Genomic DNA, 20,811 nt, shown 5'->3' with positions numbered 1-20,811 from the left:
TCTACCGACTGACCCTGACCCTAACCCTAACCCTAAGGTCCGTCACTATTGCACACTCACCTGACCAGCCTAACCCTAACTCACTTAAACCGCCCCTAACCCCAATATTTGTCACTATTGCATACATGCCTAACCTGCCCTAGCCCTAACTCACTTAAACCGCCCCTAACCTAACATAAAACCAATCAGACACTTACCTGAACCCAACGCATGACCTAACACCACAGGGCTACCAATAGCAAAGCCACAATGACGTCAGTATGTCCATTTTGTGTTTTCAGGATTTTGAGTTTCAGGATTTTGGGTTTTCGGATTTTGAATTTTCAGGCTTTTGGTTTCAGGATTTTGATTTTCAAGCTTATAGTGTTTCAGGCTTCTGATAGGGAACCATATATATATATATATATATATACACATACACATATATATATATATATATATATATATATGTATATGTATATATATATATATATATATATATATATATATCTATATATACATATATATATATATATATATATATATATATATATATATGTATATATATATATATATATATATATATATATAGAGAGAGAGAGAGAGAGAGATAAAGATAGATATAATACACACTTATACTGGTGTCACTTTGCAGTTTGGGTTTGCAGGGAATACAGCATAACAGACATTCAGGTAAATACTTATGACAGACAATTTGAATGTTAACCAGTATACTGGCAGCAAATAGAAATGCCTTCCTTCTGAAGGTAGTTTTTTTTATAGGAACCCAGTGTTTGTGATTTCTAGCATAATTTGGAATTTTTTTCCTGTTATTAGGATATAATTTGGAGAAGGTCCTCTCCCCACTGACACTTTTAAATCGGATGTGGATTAATGGGTAACCTTTAGTGTTTGTGTTTCTTATGAAGTACTTTTGTTTTCTAATTTACAATTTTCTGTTAATATCGAGGGGCAAAATCCAAATCTTAGAATTTTAAAAGAGCAGTACTGAACAGAAATGTGGCTTTGAGGGACAGAGGTAGCAGTTAAGCTTTTGTAGCACCTCATAATGATGCTTTCTAACCATGACTTAAAGTGCAAATCTACAGATCTTGTTTTCAGGAGTATGCAGTTTGTGGGTACTGCAGACTGAGTGGAGACATGTTAAGGTTAAACAGCACATTTTTGGCTAAGGCTGTATAAACTGTAAGGCTGAGTAGGTGAGAAATTCCATATCATAGTTTCAGCTGAGTCAGTACTTTGGTATTTGTCAGTATGAGGTGAAAGGGTTAAGTAGAGGTCAAGAGTAAAACCTAGATATTTTTCTTCTGATACCTGAGATATGATTATGTTATTTGAGCATCTCAGAATAATAGTTTATAATGTGGATAATTTATGTGATGTTGCAAAGATCATAACATTGTTTTTTTGTGTGTTGATAAGTAGCTTAATTTCCCCGGCCCAGTTATACATATCAAGGAAGCAAGGATGTCATTTTTTTTGGAAGGAGTAGAATGACTTGCTTGAATCAAGCAGTAGGAGAGTAGGATATCATCAGACTAAGGTTGAGGTCGCAAAATTAACAAATATAGGCAGCTCAATATATTTTTATGCAACAGTCAAAACTGTCAATTGTCTAGATTTTTGTAGAATGGACAAAATGTTGCCTTATATTTTTGGTCTGTTCCTTATAAGACTTGGTTTTCTGGCAAATCATTGAAGACTAAAGTCGCTAAATAATGACACTCATTTGAGTTTCAGACTTCATATCATTCAGAAAAATGCATGCTAATCTGCAATTGTTTTTTTTTTCTAGCAACTTTTCTTAAGTTTATGAGAGCAATATTTAAAATATGTCCCTGATTTTCGGCCTTTGTTCCCCATTACTTTTGGCTTTGTCCAGAATTCTTGCACTAAGAGGTTGAGAAGTCAAAGTCAAGGCAAAGTCAAAGTAAAGTCAAAGTAAATTGTCATTTAGAACTACACACATGTAGCCTAAATGAAATTTCGTGCATCAGCTCAATTCTTGAGATTACAAAAGAAAGTGAAACAACACATACAAGTAGAGGAATAAACATAACTAACAAATACAATACTACTCCCTATACATGCAAGAAAGAGTAGAGACATTTACCATATAAATGAAAAGTATACTCTCCCCTTAGTTAAATTAACTACCCTATCTAAAGTAATAAAAAACACGCTACAGATTAAAATGCCTAAATTATTTGTCTAATATTGCACTTAAGTGAGTTAAATAATACTGACTATGAATGTAATAAATAAATATTGCACTTACTTGGAATATATGTAAGTATATATTGCACAAATAAATAAAAATTGACTTATTATGTGTCCAGATCCCTGGGACTAGTGCCTGAGTTTAGAAGTCTAATCACTGTAGGGTAAAAACTGTTACTGAACCTTGTACTCCTGCAGCAGATGCTGCAATGTCTCCTGCCTGATGACAGATGCTTAAACAGTCCATGCTTAGGATGTGTGTTGCCCTGTATTACTTTGGTGGCCTTTCGGATGCTTCTTGCAGAATAAATATGTTGTATCAGTGAAAGACTGGAACCTGTTAACTTCTCTGCAAACTTCACCACTCTTTTTAGCGCCTTCCTTTCTGTAACTGTGCAGCTTCCAAACCACACTGTGAAGTTGGCTTCCCTATAAAATAAACGAAAAGTGGGAAATGTCGAATGGCCAAATAAACAAAAAGGCTGTTCCTCAAAATTAATATTGTGGGGGCTGTACCCCACACCCCCGTTAATTTTATATACCAACTTTGAGATTGCACTACAGTGAAGAAAGGGCAAAATTTCCAGCCTTCACTGTACCGCGATCTTACAATAGAGATATCAAGGAACGGCCTTTTCATTTATTTGGCCATTCGTCATTTGCACTAATCATTTATTTAATAGGGACCTTGAAGTTGCAGGTGAGGATGGTCTCTATTGCACCTCTATGGAAGTTGGAGAGAATACGAGGAGGAAGCTTAGCTTTTTTCAGCCTTCTTAAAAGTGGAGGCATTAGTGTGCTTTCTTGACCAGTTGGCTGGCATTTCCTGACCATGAGAGATCATCTGATATGTGTACACCCAGGAATTTTGTACTGTTAACCCTCTTCACAGTCTCATCATTGATCCTAAGCACTGGGTGGTTTGTTTTCCTTTTTCTGAAGTCGGTGATAATCACTTTGGTCTTGCTTACATTCAGGTCAAGGTTGTTCCCCTCACACCAAGTGATCAGAGATGCCACCCTTTCATCCTTCTTTGTGATGACTCCCCCCCCGACTGTGGTGTCATCAGCAAACTTGATGATATGGTTGAACTTGTGCTTAGTATAGCAATCATGGGTCAGGATGGTGAATAGCACTGGGCTGAGAACACATCCTGTGGAGTCACTATGTTGATTGCAAAGCACTTTGATGTGGTCTTAGCTGAACACACCCTTTGTGGTCTCTCAATCAGGAAGTTCAATATCCAGTTACAAAGATGTTCACTGATTCCTAAACGTGCCAGTTTTTCTATCATCTGCATTGGTACCACTGTATCAAATTCAGAGCTCAAGCATCCTCACATAATTGTCTTTGCCCTCTAAACGCTCAAGGGAGATGTGTAGTGCTACTGATATAGCAACAGCCATGGATCGGTTACATACCTCTTAACCTGGAAATATCAAAAGTCTGGACAAAGTCCATGAAAAATAGGTACAAATTGGTACACTGATTATTATACACTTTGCATACATAATTATGCAGCTCCACCCACTCTAATGGAATAGTGGGATATCAACTTTTAAACGCAAACTGAAGAACAACAATCAAGGTATGATCATGAAACACAAAATAAGAAGAACAACAATAGTGTTTTAGTTCTATTAATATTTGAACTTGTACAAAACTAAAATACAATATTCTTTTAGAAAAATAACACTGGGTGAGGTTGCACTTGCCTTCACTTTCTTTAAATAACATAAAATATAAACCAGAGAACAATTTAATTATATATTATTAATTATGTAACAGAAAACTTTGAACTTGTATAAAACTAAAATAAAGTTCTCTTATATAAAAATAAACTTTACTGTCTTGTACTAACTGGCCTACTTACTACACACACACACACACACACACACACACACACACACACACACACACACACACACACACACACACACACACACACACACACACACACACACACACACACACACACACACACACACACACACATATATATAAAACAAACAAATTCTAACAAATATTACATTGACTGGTGTAAAATTTAAATAAATAAAAATTAAATAAGGTCTGGAATCCAGATTCTAAACTTGTATAAAATAAAACTTAAATAAATACAAAATTACAAATTAAAATTTTACCTGTTAACTAACTAGTGAAATACAAGTAAACTCAGTCACAGGCTAGCTCACACAGACTTAAAATGAAATAAAAATAGCAACCAAATAAAATAACTAACCATTTTCTTTTTAAAATACTCAGTCCCAGTCTCACAGTGACAGATCATGGATTACTTCCTCTTGCTCTTTACCATCTGCACTTCCCATCCTCCACCACTACCTAAGTGTACTGTAAAGTGTTATCTTATGTCTTTTTGAGGGCAAAGCAAAATAGTCACTCACTCACTCTCAGGGGCGGCTCGTGCTATAGGACTGCAGGAATGCAGCCCCCCCCCACCTGTAGAAAGAAAAAAAGAAAAGAATACAAAAAATCACGAGTCCTCCTACATGTAGAAAGTAAAAAGAAAAAAAAATTGCAAGTCATGGAATGCCACACATGCATGCTTGGAGTTCCTGGTACTCAGAACTCCAGACTGCTGTGTTAGGTAGTCCAGATAGGGAAGAAAGGGATCGCCGCCCTGCCAGCCCAGAAGTCTGTGTGGTGATGACTGCACAGACTGGAAGGACACCGGACTGCATCGCCTGCAGGCTGGAGGCTCCAGCCTACTCACATCTCACAGGGGAAACCAGTACAGCTTGTGTGGGCTGCTACAGAGGACAGACAGTTGATTGGGCTGCTGCAGAGGATGGATTCAGGCTGCTACAGAGGATGAGGAACAGATCTGCTGCTATAGAGGTAGGGTGTTTCAGGACTGATGAACGGTGTGTGTGTGTGTGTAATGCCTCAGCTGCTACATACTGGTGGCTAGCGAGAACACATGGTGGTTGGTAGAGAATACTCAGGCTTGAACCCGTACCTTGTGTGTAGGTAATAAGGGCCTGAATTCCCTACTGAGTGGGTGGGACGATGGTATAATGTTTAAGGTGTTTACCTTACAGACGCAAGCTGTAGGGTTTTATCCTCACACAGGGTAGTTGGCTAGGCTTGAAATGGCTCACAAGGGCAGTTAGCCTAGTTCTAAGCTATGAACCACCATTTGTAAAAAAATGTTCAGGTTTTTGCATCATATTTGTTCTGTTCCTCATAAAATTTTTGGTTTCTGTATGTTTGTTCCTGACAAAGTCCATAATGCAGTGGTGCACTGGTAGCATTGTTGCCTGACAGCTACAGATTCTCTGGTTTGATTCTTGGTTGGGGTACTTTCTGTGTGGAGTCTGCATGTCTTCCCATCTTACAAAAACATGTGTCTGTAGTATTTCTCTCTGCTGAAAATTGCCTTTTGTTCCAAGTCAGACTTTCCTGGTTAACAAGTAATAAATACAAATAATAGGCATTTGAATTTCAGACTTCATATTCTTCAGGAAGTACATGATCTTTTATTCTAGCAATTTTCTAAGTTTATAACATGGATATTTGAAATTTGTCCTTATTTTTGGGACTGTATTCCCACATTATTGACTTTGTCCAGGTTTTTTGTGCTAAGGTTAAGAGCTATGGTGAGAACTGAATTCATTGAATATGTTTGGGGGCTGTATTCCGAGAACTGAATTCACTGAATATGTTTGGGGGCTGTAATCCCCCATTATTGGCTTTGTTCAGGTGTTTTGTGCCAAGAGGTTGACAGCTATGGTAAGAAATGAATTCACTAAATGGTAGTCATTTAAGTTTCAGTCTTCCTCTGTTTCACAAAACAGCTGATTTGGCACAGTGGTATGTTGCTCTGACTGTTTTGCACAGGGTCCCCCTGGGTTCAAGACTTGGCAGTGAAATGTATGGTGGTAATACATCATTTTATTGTAGCAACTTTCCAACATTATACAAGCAATGTTTAAAATGTGTCCCTGGTGTTTGGGTTTTTGCCCCCCCCCAATAAATTTTGGCTTTTTCCAGATTTCTTGTGCTGCAAAGTTCAGAGATACAGCGGAGTGTCAAGTAGATTTTACAAGGAGCTGAGAGCTGCAGGGGAACAGAAGTTTAGTAGTGCTCATGGTGAGTCAGCTTGCATTGTTAATAACACAACAGTAAGTGTACTTGCTTTTGATGCAGAAGGCTGTGGGTTCTACTCCCACAGTAAGTAGATGCATTGCTGATACTGTACTGTGTTGTAAATGGGGTGGATGCTGCAGTCCTTTTTGGCGAAGATACCTAGTAACTATGAACCTGTTATCAGTTTGCCATCCATTCCCTACTGCAATATTACTAGCTTATCATTTTTTAATGCAACATGGACAATTTATTCCTCAAGGGCAACAACCACTTTATTTGAGAATGAAACTGACATATAAAATTGTTTGCTAGCAGGAACCTCTTCATTAGTTACATATTTCTTTACTGTGGAATTATTTAGATGACTTTTACTTCTTCAGAGATTGTGCATATTTACTGTTACTGGTGAATTGTTGAAGTTTGAGTAGACTTTTATGATGGGAATGTAAGTTTGAGTAGACTTTTATGATGGAAATGTTCTAAATTGAGCAGTTTTGTCATTATTGGTGCATGCATTTTGTTTCATTGTTTACTGGAAAAATGTTCAAAAAATAAATGTAAAATGCCCTCTAACAACTGTACTGTATTGTACAAGGAATATAATTTAATTCAATCAGGAAGGTGTATCAAAGAGCATGTGTATGTTTCGTGTTCAAGGCGCCTATTATTTGAAAACAGTCCAAAGTTAATCTTTATCTGCCACTGGCAAAATGTATTTTCTTTGAATGTGGGTTTCAATGCTGTTTCAATGAATGTGAGTTTCAAGGGCAGAGAAGTTTTAATGCTAAGTCTATTTTCATTGTGAGACTGCATTGCTTTGTTTAGCAGATATCTGTTAGGGTCTATGATGTAAAATGCAAAATAAAACTTTCAAATGAAATCCAAATCATCACAGAAGTAAAGCAGTATACACTTTACAGTGTTTATGGTAAATGGGGTAAAATAACCAAGGAATTGGACACTGGAATGGCTGCAGGGGGTGGCTCCATTCGACCATGATATTGTGAGGGGGGAAGGGCAGCAAACTCAGACATCCCCGGCTGAACTATACCTCTCAACAGTCCAGATTTTTGGAGAATGAATAGATTTTTGCTTCTTATTTTTGGTTCGTTCCTCATAAAATTTGTGGTTTTCTGGCAAATAATTTAGGAATGAAGTCACTAAATAATGACAGACATTGAGTTTCAGACATTATAACCTTCAGAAAAATGCTGCTAAAGCAAGACCTGTTATTCTATCAACTGTCTTAAGTTATACAAGAGCAATTTTTAGTAATGCTTCTATGTTCCCCCAATATATTTATTTGGCCTTGTCCAGATTTCCTGCATTAAGAGGTTGAGAGGTACGTGCAAATAAATCGCTTTATAAAATTAGGAATATCCAAACCTCTCAACTGTCCCCAATTTTGGCTCAAAATGTTGCTCTCCCCCTAATAACTCCTCCACAAAATGGCAATTTTGGAATAAAACGTGGAGGGTTTACAATTATAAGTAACTGTAATGATCAGAGTTATAGATTACTTTTATTTCAGAAATGCATGTAGATGCCCTTATTTTGTCAGCTGCTTATGTTAACAGTACTAATATTAAAAATGTGTCCCTTCTTTGACAGGTTCCCAGCTGTATTGTGTAGCAATTTTATATTTTTGCATCACATTTTTGGTCTGTTTTTCATAAAATTGTGGGTTTCTGCCAAATTAGTGGCAACTCATTAAAAATTGAAGTTAGAAAATAATGGCAGACATTTGAGTTTCAGGTTTCATACCCTTCAGAAAATTCATACTAATGCAAGACCTACTACTATTCTATTATGTTTCTAAGTTTATAAGTGCAATATTTAAAAAGTGTCCTTATTTTTGGACCTGTGTCCCACTTCTATGTATGGCTTTTTCCAGATTTATTGCTCTGAGGTTGAGAGGTATGAGTGTCAGAGCCATCACCATCAGCCAGAAACATTTAAAATTGTGACATACTTGTTGCACCCCACTCCCCCATGTAGTGACTCTGGATGTGTCCAAGCAAGGCAAGGAGCAGTTATGCAGTGTAAGTGTGCAGAGTATTCCCCCCATCCAAGGTAGACACAAGTACGACAGTGTCTTTTCATCTGTCCTTGATTTTGCAGAATGTTCTGGTTTTCTGTCATATTTTTATACTGTTGATTTATCCTTCTTATTATTCAGAAAATGCATGCTGTTGCAGTACCCTGTTGCTTTGTGTTTAAGTAGCAATGCTTTAATGACCATCGGGTAAGCTTGTCTGAGATTGTAAGATGCAAAGTAACCTTTAATAAGAATACTGTTAAATAATTACCAACACTGAAAGCCTTTTTGTTGTTGCTATGCAGATAATATTTACATAACTAGATAATGTACAAGCCTTAGGTATTGAAATGCATATGATAGTATTTGTAATAAAGGACAGGATTACAGTATTTTCAGAAGCTCATTACATTTGTTGGAGATTTGCAGTCATCTTTGCAGGCTTTACCCGTAAACTAAACAAAATGCCAATCTATCATGTGTGGTCCATAACCTGTGCAGTAATCCTTTAAGCAATTGATCTTGAGCTTGTTTCTTGTTTGCTGTTCATTTTTTACTTTGATCATGTTTTCCCCATGAAACAAGTAGATAGTTGTCAGGCAGCAGGTCTTTTTTGGATAAGAAACATTTTTACAATTGGGGGTATCACAGAGATTTCTACTTTCAGCATGTTACTTGGTACTTTTATAAAGCTGAATATAAGTTATAATTAGAACTGCAGTGCAAGGAGAATCTTGTTTTTTATATACTTGATTTTGACTAATATTCCAGTAATATATTTAAAAAGCAATTTATTTTTTCATGCCTCACAACCTTTTTGTTTCCATCTAGGTATTAAGTAAGCTGTCATGTAGCTAATGCATTGAAATATTTTTTTCTTCTACACTTCATTTTGTCTTGATTGGACTCTCGTAATAATTGTTTGGCACCCAGGGCAGCATATTTAATTAAAGTTCCAGTTGTTGTGTTTTTGAGCATAGCTCCAACCCTTCTAGATGGCCACACCCCTTCCTATTGCCCCCCCTTCAGCTGTCTCCTGCAGCCCCCTTTAATTTGAAGTCACCAGTCGCCACTGCTCACTCTAGATCTCATTTGGCTTGGTTGTTGGCTTTAAAGTTTAAGTTTATACATGGGAGAGAGACATTCATTGACCAGACCATCTTATAGGTTCATAGGTAGGTACTAGGCAATTGGCCCTAGGGCCTATGCAAGCCTAGCCAAAAAGGTACCCTGGCTTTCGCCACCCAAGAAAATTATTTTCCTGTGCCCCTGTCAAGCAGAACCACAGAAGTGATCCCCGGGGTGAATTTCCTATTACCCATCCGATCATCAAGATTTTTCTTGAAGAGTGCTAATGAGGAGCTCAGTTTGACATAGATAGGTAGTCTGTTCCAGAATATGGGAAGTCTCTGGGACAGGAATCTATCCCTCCAGCATGTTCTGTTTATTGTGGTGACAAGCTTTAGGTCCCTAGAGCATGTAGCTCGGAAGGATTGGGATTTCTTTAAGTGGTGCATGTCCAACAGCTCTGGGTTTGACATAGCTTTGTATGTTAGGCAGAGATCGCCTCTGAGTAGGCGATATGCGATGGAGTAAACCTGGAGTTTTTTGAGCCGGTCTGCCTAAGGCATCTGGTTGAGGCCAGTAATCCTCTTTGTGAAGTATTTTTGTGGCCTTTCCAGTTGTTGTAGATGCCTTGTGAGGTACATACCAAAAGGGGCGTTGTACTCTATAATGGGTCTAATGAGTGATGAGTAGAGGGGAACAATGACATCTTTTTTTCTGGATGAGAAACCTTTTGTGATGAGGTGTGCCACATAGAAGGATTTCCTGACCATTGTGGCGATGTGATTATCAAAGGAGAGACTACTGTCCACCTGTGTCCCAAGGTCTCTTATCACACTTTCGGTGTTAAGTAGACTACCGCCTATGTGGTAGTTCATAGGTACAGAATCTTTACCAAAGGGGATGACAATGCACTTTTTGGCATTGAGCTTGAGACCATGTCTTTGACACCAGGCATCTGTCTCAGTGAGGCCCTTTTGTAGGATGTCCACATCGTTAGGAGTTTTGATTATGGCTCCTAGTTTGCAGTCATCTGTGAATTTAGTTAGCCAAAGACCTTCTGTGTAAGCCTGTACTTCAGATAAGTAGATACCAAACAGGAGAGGACCCAGGACTGAACCCTGTGGTACTCCACTTGTCACTGGTCTGAAGTCTGATTTGGAGTCTGCTACTTTCACAGTGTGGGTTCTGTCAGTCAGCCAGTTGGCAACCCATCTTGTGACATAGGGATTTATACCTAGTTTAGTGAGTTTATCTATAATTCCAGAGTGGGGGATGGTGTTGAATGCCTTGGTGAGATCTAGATAGGCTGTGTAAACCACCTTACCCTCATCTATGGCTTTGGTGACTACTTCAAAGAAGTCTATCAGCTTTAGGCGACATGATCTGCATTTTACAAACCCAAACTGTGTGGGGTCCAGAGTTTGGAGATCTCCAATGTCTTTGTTTATGAGTTCCATAATGATACGTTCCATGGCCTTGCCGACCAGGCTCATCAGGCTAATGGGGCGGTAGTTCCTGGGGTCTGTTGTGCCCCCCTCCCCCTTTGTGGAGTGGGATAACTGTCACAGTGCGCCATTCAATGGGCACAAAGCCTGAGGTGAGGCTATGATTGAACATGATACTTAGGTAGGGTGCCAGTTCATTCTGTAGTTCATGTAGAAGGCAGCCTGGGATGTTGTCAGGTCCCATGGATGCTGTGTTCTTGGCTTTGGAGAGTGAGGTTTTTATCTGTGCAACCGTGATTACACGAACTTTGCATTCTTCTGTTATAAAGTTGGGCCCTTTAGGGGGTGAGAGGGGGGTAAAGTTAGCACTGAACCTATCTGCCAGGATGTTGGCAATATCAGTTGGTTCTGTATATTTAGTGTCATTGTGCTGTAACTCAGAGCAGATCTGAGTGTTGCCATTGAGATTCTTGACATAGTTATAGAATGCTTTGTGGTTGTCTTTAGAATCAGTGGCAATTTTGTTTTCATAACTAGCTTTGGAGGATTTTATGAGGGATCTCAGCTTTTTAGTGAGGCTGACCAGGGAGTTCCTCCGATCGTGGGATTTTACTCTTTTTTGCAACAGTTTCTTTCTTCTGTTGTAGAGTTTGTTTATGGCAGAAGACCACCAGATTAGCTTCCTTTTTTTGGTGGATAGCATCTTGGTTCTGTTAGGGATAGCACGATCCATGCACTCGTGTAAGTGCTTATAAAGTGCATTTGTGTAGGATTCAGCAGTTGTACCTCTATTGTCCATCTGCATGGGTGTCGTGAAGTTTTCCACTTCTGTCTTAAGAAGTGTGAAGTTGGTTTTGGAGAAATTTTTTACGGTTGTTTTCCTAATGGGGGGTGGGAGTGGGATGTGGATATCTAGGTTGATTAGCCTGTGGTTGGATCTGACCAACGAGGAGCTGACCTCTGGTGTGGAACACCAGTCACCCATGTTGGTGATGACCAGGTCTAGGATATTGCTGCCCCTGGTGGGGGTGTGGATAAGTTGATCCAAGGCATTGGAATTGATGATTTCCAGAAAATGTTGAGCAAAAGAGTTGGTACATGAGTAGTTTTCCCAGTTAATGGTAGGGTAGTTGAAATCACCCATTATTAGAGTGTTGGGTTGTACCTTAATATTTTCCATTGTATCAAGAAAAGAGGAGTGGGAATCCTGGGGCATGGCGGGGGGTCTGTAGCATGCTAAAATCTGGATTGCGGTTTTGCCCAGAGTTAGTTGAACTTGGATAATCTCGGATGTATTATGCTGAGCAACTAGCTTGGAGGTGTGGATGTCCTTAATGAATATGGACATGCCTCCACCTTTAGTGTTTCAGTCCAGGTTTGGTGGCCGAAAGGTATGGTATAAATTATAGCCTGGTAATGCAGGGGTGCTCTCTGGAGCTTTGAACCAGGTCTCTGTCACTGCACAGATGTCAATTTTCTCCATTTTAAGGAGTGCCTCGAGTGAGTGCATTTTGTGGTTTAGACTTCTAGCATTGAGTAGCATTACCCTCAGATTTTGCTTGCTTGTACCTGTTACAGTGGTGAATTTGTTATTTGAACCTTGCCTGTAAAAGGCACTATGGGGGTGGCAAGAGCCTTTGCCAGTATACGGTATCCCAAGGGTGACAGGTGCAGGCCATCTCTGGCAAAGCAGCCTGGTCTGTCGATCATGTCATCCCAGCCAGACAGATACTGGATTCCCTTAGAATGACACCAGAAGCTTAGCCAATTGTTAAAGTCAATCATTTTATCCTTGTACTGTGGTAACATTCTGGGTGATAGCAGGATGCTACTCAGGGCTAGGGTCATACCTGCCTGGGCTACAAGATCGGAGAGCTCCTCCATGTCTCTTTTCATGTTGTCCAGGGAGGTACGTCTCAGGTCATTCTCACCAACATGGACAATGACAGAGTCATATTTGTACTTGTTGTGGAGTGACCTGAGTGCATGCGTTATGTGGTGGATCCTGGCACTTGACAGGCAGCTGACAGTAACATTTTCCTTGTTTAGCCTGGTGAGTGGAACTTCAGTGTGCCTGACTTTAGAGTCACCTATGACTAGAGTGTTGGGTGCGTTATGCCTTATGGGCTATAGTTGAGTGGCACACTGAGTATGTGGGCTATGTGTCATTTGGGTTGTGTTGGGGGGGTGGAGGTTGCTTGTATTTCTGCTTTGGAGGTGTCTGTTGTTTGGGCAGATTTGTACTGAGTGCCTGCAGTCTTGGCTATTACTACCCTACCAGCAAGCTTTGCATTCCCTTAACCTCTACATGATCTTACGGTATTTTGCAATACAGGCCCTTTCATGACATAAGCATAATGTACAGTATTATTAACTTATTACAATAGCTACACCCCCCCCCACACACACACAAAGAGGGAAAAAACTTCCTTCCCCTGCTAAAAAAAAAGACATTGAGCTGGTGTTTGTCTGAGAGCTGCGTTTCCTAAGGCTGCCTCTCCTCATTTTTCTGTCACTTAAACTCAGTGATCACATACAACCACCCACTACCTCCAGGGGCTCATACTTCCTTATTTGGCTTCTCATGACAACCCATTCTGAGCGAGTTAACATGGAGAAAGTTCGGTAGTACAACAGCAGAAACATTACAATCTGTACAGCTAAATTCAGCATAATAATCACAACATGTAAACCATCTTTTGTTAAACTCAACACCAGAGTTAGCTATCCACTGTTAATAATCTGGTCCTTGCCTGGAATGAACTGCATGTAACACTTTTTGGTTCCCATGTGACAAGTTTCCTTCACTGCTTCTTTCCCCTTAAAAGTAAAACAAGGCTTGAAAGCCAAGTACCACTCCTTGTAACACTGCTTGGTGGGAAAACAAAATCAAAGTGGGTACTTTTGTAGCAAAACAAAGAGAAAGCAGAGAGATGCAGAGTGGAGGCACTTAAAAAACGTTTTGTAAATAAGTAACTTTCCCAACACACCTTTCCCAAGTTATTGAACAGTTCAAATTCTTACAAAAAAATGACCACAAACAAAAACTCAAACTGTCATAGTCATTTAATAAAGAAAATAACCTGACCTCATCCCATTTGATGAATTTACTACCTTTTTTCAATGTGTCATGAACAGTGACTGGTTTGAGTTGCAAAGCGTGGAATCATCCTAAGGAATGAAGTTAAGTGAACCAACAGTAGCTCCCCCCCCCTCAGCTGAAATCCAACAGGCTGGCAGGCTGCTCATGAAGCTGATGTCACTGCACATGCCTCCACGTGATGACATCAATAAAAAAAAAAAACAGAAAAAAAGTTTTAAAAAAGCCAGGAAATTCAGAAATTAAGGGGTGCCACTTGGGAATCATGGCACCCTATTAATTTGGACCTCTAAACTGGTAGAAAACAAGCAATTTGGTATGGTTGAGAGGTATGATCGGTTAGCTCTATACGCAAACTGCAGAGAGTCAAAAGCAGGAGGTAGGAATGATGAGAGATGCTTTTTGCTCAGCCGCTCAAAACATTTCATAACAGTGGATGTCAGAGCAACTGGTGTGTCGTCATTAGGGCTGGAGGGAGTGGTTTTCTTAGGTAGTGGGATGACATTAGTTTCCTTCAAGCATAAGGGTACTTTTGCCATGGCAAGAGAGGTGTCAAATATTTCCTTGTGCACTGTACATAGTTGATCAGCACAGCCTTTTAACACCTTTCCAAGTATGTTTTCTGGGCCAGCAGCCTTCCTGGGGTTCACTCTCCTTAGCTCTCATTTTACCTCTTCTGTGCTGAGGATGAGTACTGCAGCCTTCTCATCAGTGGGTAGCTTTAGTGCCAACCTGTTGTTTCTTTCTTCAAATCTACCAAAGAAGATGTATAAACTGTACAGGAATTCAATGGCTGTCCTCACACTGTGCTGACCTGATTTTGTAGTCAGTGATCTCCTGTATCCTTTGCCATAGTCTCTTTGCATTCTTCATGTCTTCAAAGTGGCTCTGTACCTTTCTTCAATACTCCCTCTTAGCCTTCTTTATACCCCTCCTCAGATTACCTCTTGCTACACTTAAGGCTTCTTTGTTCTTAGCCCTGTAAGCTGTGTTTCTCTCCTTCAGAAGCTCATATACCTTAGGGGTGAGCCATGGCTTCTGGTTAGCTCTAATAGCGATACTATTGGCATTTGTTACCTCATCAACACAGTTTGAAATGTATGCCATCACTACCTAAGTGTATTCATCAATGTTCAGATGCTGATTCACTTTGGCTGCCTCTTGGACATATCCCAGTTGGTTCTTTCAAAGCAGTCTTGGAGGGCCTCCATACCCCCTCGGGCCATATGCTGATTTGTTTCTTTGTGGGTTTCTCTCTAACCAGTGCAGGTTTTTAAGCTGGCAATAGCAAGATGATATAATGGTCAGAGTTTTCCATTTGTGGAAGCTGATCTGCTTTATAAACTTTCTTTAAGTTATGTACACATTGTCTAGGATATTATCACCCATTGTGGAACATCCATATACTGATAGTGAGTACTTGTTTCAGATATGCTTTATTAAAGTCATCAGTTGCCACGTGTACAGAGTCAGGATATTTGCCCTGCAGCTCACCTATGTGATTGTATAGTTTATTTAAAGCCTCAGTGGTATTAGCACTAGGTGGGATATACACCACTGTTACACTGACCTCATTCAGCTCCCTGGGCAAGTAACAAGGTCTACATTTAATGGACAAGAACTCTAAGATCTCACAGCAGTGTGATAGTATGATTTCACAGTTGCTGCACCATCTTTTGTTAACATAGATGCAGACTCCACCTCCTCTGGCCTTTCCACATAGTGCATGTTTTCTGTCTGCATGAAACAGAGTAAAATTCTCTATGTTTACTGCATTATCATTTATCTTGTCATGCAGCTATGTCTCACTAATCAAAAATAAACAAGTATTTCTCACCTTGTTCTTGTTGGAGAGTTGGAGTCTCATGTAGGCCATCTTGCTATCCAGTGATCCAGCGAGGTATGGAAACAGTAATTTTAAAAAGACTGTCATTACTGAGAATGATGATTGGACAGCCCAACCAGTGTGCCCATTGTAAATCAAGTTTATACTAACAGAAAAAAAAACAGACACTGAAGTATCAGTGAGTGGCTAGACTTTCTATCACTATATGCTGATAGTGCAAAATATGAGAAAAATCAGGTGCATTCTGCAAATCTAAAGAATCAGAAAATTAGCTGATTTTTCTTGTATTTCTGCACTCATAAAATCTCAGCATTAAAAAAAAATCAGTAGAAAAACAGCAATGGAGATTCATGCATTTCTGTTGTTTCACCTGTGCCTCACTGTTATTTGTACAAGCATGGGAATGTAAGTCCCGTATGCATGCGCAGTACATCAGTAAACAAGGAAGAATATGGAGAAACACCACAGCATCCTTATACAAAGACATTATTTAAGGAAGGTGAGGAATTTCTTCTTAAATAATGTCATTGCATAATAGCAATAACTGGCTCCTGTGTTTGGGTATATTGGGATTTACCCAAGGTTGGCTTTGTTTTGCCCTCGTGAACAAACCACACCAATTGATAGTAAATCCTGAAATACCTACACAGTTGTGCATTATTGCTTAGATATAAACCATGATCTATTTCACTTAGGAGTTACATACAGAGCTGGACATAGCCACTTGATGTGAGTGCGGTCAGTTATCCTCTGGGCTGGATACCAAGGCAGTTTACATTGGGCTAAGTTCCTTTGCCAAAGCTGAGAACATTAACACTCTGACTGTGATTTCAAATGAATGCTTTCTGTTACAGACTACATTGGCTAATCAACAGTCAGTCTTATGCTGCACAGTGGCATGCTATGCCCTTATAAGGCAAAGGCTGTAATCTGTAGAGAATGTTAACAAATATCATAGCAGTATTAAAATGCTAACTTTTTTTTGTTAAGTGCAGTGATGCAGGCAAATACTCTGATGGCTGAAGACCCTCCCTTCATCTTCCCATTTTCTAATAATTACATCCTTCAGCACCATCTACGCATGCCCTTCCACATCCCACCACTCCAGACCACCTACTAGTTCATTATCCACACCCATATCTCCTACTCACCCAGCTCACACCCTCACCAAATATAAATACCTCCTCTACCTCCACAACCTCACTCCCACTATGTCTCATTACCCCCAGTCTCATCTCCACTAGACTCTCCTGGGATTAACCTCCCTATTCACCTGTCTCTCCATAGCCACCACCAGCACCTCTTATCTCCTCACAGTCACTCACTGTATCCACCGCAGATCCCCCACCCTAACCCACAGCATTACTATCGCCCCCACTCATGCAAGCATATACCCCACCATATACACCCAAATCCCATATATCATGCCCCTCCCATGTACCACTTCTATCCATCTAAAAAGCAACCAAGTCTACAATTTCACTACCTAATCATCCAATACCTAAAATCTATAAACTGTATACCCAGCTATTACTAGGAGGAGACATTCACCCCAACCTCAGGCCAGCAACCCCTGCTAATAAGCCATGCACTCATCACTATCAAACTTAGCACAAACCCACCGACATACTGATACTAAATATGAATGCCCACATTATCATGAATAAAATAGAAGACCTTCACACTGCCATCTCCTTATATAACCCTGATATTATTCTCATCACAGAGATGTGGCTTAAACCACATCTTAAAGATAAATCCATCACTCCATCAGGGTATAATATTCTCCGGGCAGACCGGCTACATAAAAGAGGTGGTGGCTTAGCTCTACTTCACAGAACCAATCTACAACTCCAACTCCTCCAAAAGGATTTCCCCAACTTCAATAATGTAGAGACTCTGTTTGCAAAACTCTCCCTTAGCCAACATAAGCACCTAAACGTACTGAGTATTTATATACCCATGGATGATAACCTAACCACCCTAGAATCCATACTTAACCGGGGCCTCATACTTCCTCCCTCAAGAAACTATCATGCTAGGTGATGTAAACATTGACTGGAACTCCATCCACTCTCACACCCTCACCCACCACATTAAAATATATAACTTCACCCAATTTACAGATATTCCCACATGCATTGATATGGCCACAAAAAGATAACCTATACATGATTGGATCCTCACAAATCAACCAAATACTGCCCAACAATGTGGCACCCTACCAAATTCTCTGAGTGACCACAGCCCCACTTTTATCCTCAGGCACAAACTTAAAATAATTAACTCTCCCTCCCTTCTACAAACCCACGCTAACAAAATTTTTCTAAAGACCACCCCATAAGAGCCTTGCAACATTACAACTGGTCTCCCATCAAAACCCTTTTATTAGACAAAACAGTTGATTACTTCAACTCCACATTCCTAAATATCTCCAGAAAATGACAAAGGTCCTATTTAGAGCCAGGGATAAAGCCTGGAAAACCTGGCTCCACACCAGATCACCCACAGCTAGGCAAACCTTTCACAAGCTCCGGAACAAAGCAAAAAAAAAAAAAACAGTACCAAACTGCAAAAATTCTGGGGAACAACAAATTACATCATACAGCCCAGAAGAACCACCACTCCCACCCCCAACATAACAAATACAGACCTGGACATAGCCTCCAGCTTTAATAACTATTTCACCTCCTCAATACTCAAACTCTTAAACATCACTTCCTCCAACACCCCACAACCACCTCAGGCCCAAATCAATACCATACCTTTCACGCTTAAGTCTGTTCTTATCTCTACTATCCAAAAACTCCTAGCCAGACTCAAACCAACCACACTTGCAGCTGATAACCTTCCTGCTGAATACCTCCAAATTGCATCCACAGCTACAGCCTATCCCATTTCACTTCTAATAAATAGATCCATCACCAAACACACCGACCCATCCCTGTGGAAAACCTCATATATCATACCACTCCACAAAGGTGGCCCCTCCCTAGACCTTTCCATCTATCGACCAATTGCAATTCTCTCACCCCTCTCTAGGATATTAGAAGGATATATTCATCACCAGTTACTCTCCTATATCCTCACCAACAACCTTCTCTCTTCACCCCAACATGGATTGTGCCTATCTCACAGCACCACCACTGCCCTACTCAGATTCACCAGAACTATAAACTCCCACAGGAATCTAGGTAAATAGTCTCAGCTACGTTCCTAGATTTATCCAAGGCATTCAACACAGTCTCACATAATAAACTACTGTCTTGTCTCTCTGACCTTACCTTAACAACCTCACCCTACTCTGGTTTAAAAGATATTTAGATAACTGCCAACAATCTGTCAAATGGCATAACTCTCTACCCCCCCCCCCACTGCCAACCTCCTTAAGCATGCAAGGATCAATCCTAGGACCCCCTTCATTTTAATATCTTCACAAACCAACTCCACTCAGCTACCTCTAAAGCCAGGATAGTCCAAAACTCTGACCACACAACTCTCATATGCTCTGCACCCAACATCAAACTTCTCCAACAAAAAGCCCAAGAAGCCTTTTCTAAAATAGAGAACTGGCTTAACAACTCACAACTCATACTAAATCTCAGGAAAACACAACTAATGCTATTCCACTCTACTAAAATGAACAATCTTACCTTCTCTATACTCTCCACCAACAAAACCCAACTCACCCCTGTCACTGAGGCTAAACTCCTAGGAGTTACCATTGACCACCAACTCAAATTCACAAAGGACATATCAACAATCATCACTAAAGTCCACAAAAAGCTAGGTTCCCTCTATCGCTGTAAAAGTTATCTAACCACCGAATCTTGAATTGCAATAGCCAGGACCCACATCCTATCTACTCTACTTTATGTCCCCAATTCAAACTAATCTTTACAAAACTGACTTTAATAAACTTTCCATCTGTTACAACAAAATCACTAGATTCGCTACCAATGCCAAATCACATTCCACCACTCCTTTTCCCTACAAACCTTGCACTGGCTTGAATTTCTGAACCTATTAAGGTACCATCAACTCAGCCTAGCTCATCTAATTCTGTACTATCCCGAGAAAACCCCTGACCTGACTGGCATGCTGAACTTCTACAATTCAAATAGACAACTTTGGTCCTCCAACAAAGCCTTAATCAAAACCATCACATGAAAAACAACTCTGGGGAATCATTATTTGCCCATGAAATAGCAAAAATATGAAAAACTTTTACCCTGACCTCAGACTTCAAAACTCCACACCATCCTTTAAAAGCCTACTTAAAACATACCTATTCACCAACCATCTATGCAATTGTAATTGACTCCCTCAAGCCTCATCCACTCACTATTACTACACTGCATCTGTCCTGGACAACACAAACAACACACTCTATCTACACCTATCCATGTGTGAGTAATAACCTACAAATCCACGCTTATGCATTTCCAGTACATTGCATGTAGTGTTATGGTGCCTGAAATTGCAGGTGAGTGAGTGTTTGTGTGTGTTTTTGTACGTTGTATGTGTGGGTAAGGGTACGGAGGTGTAAGTATGAGTGTGAGTGTTGGATTTGTTGGTGTTTGTGTATGTGTGATGTGTATTTGTGTGCGAGCAAGTGGAGAATGCCATGGTGTGAGTTTTATTTTTTTATGTTATGTGCGATGTCAGAGTTGGTATATATAAGTAGGGGGGGTGTGGGTGGAATGGTGTGTGTGTTATGTGATGTATGGTGTATGTATGTTCGTGATTGTGTGAGTCGTGATTGTAGGTTTCGGTATTGTGAATGGTTCGGCTTCATGGTCTCGGAATGCTGAAATTCAGTATTTCAGCATTTTGAGATTATGAAGTGAAACCATATATATAATATATATATATATATATATATATATATATATATATATATATATATATATATATATATATATATACTCTTTCATGTATACTTGCTTGAATGTATATATGGAAACGTAAACATTTATATACA

The sequence above is a fragment of the Protopterus annectens genome, chromosome 1.part1 (assembly GCF_019279795.1).
Source record: "Protopterus annectens isolate FY-2018-M chromosome 1.part1, PAN1.0, whole genome shotgun sequence".
NCBI classification, from domain to species: domain Eukaryota; kingdom Metazoa; phylum Chordata; order Ceratodontiformes; family Protopteridae; genus Protopterus; species Protopterus annectens.
Note: the sequence above shows the minus strand (reverse complement) of the source record.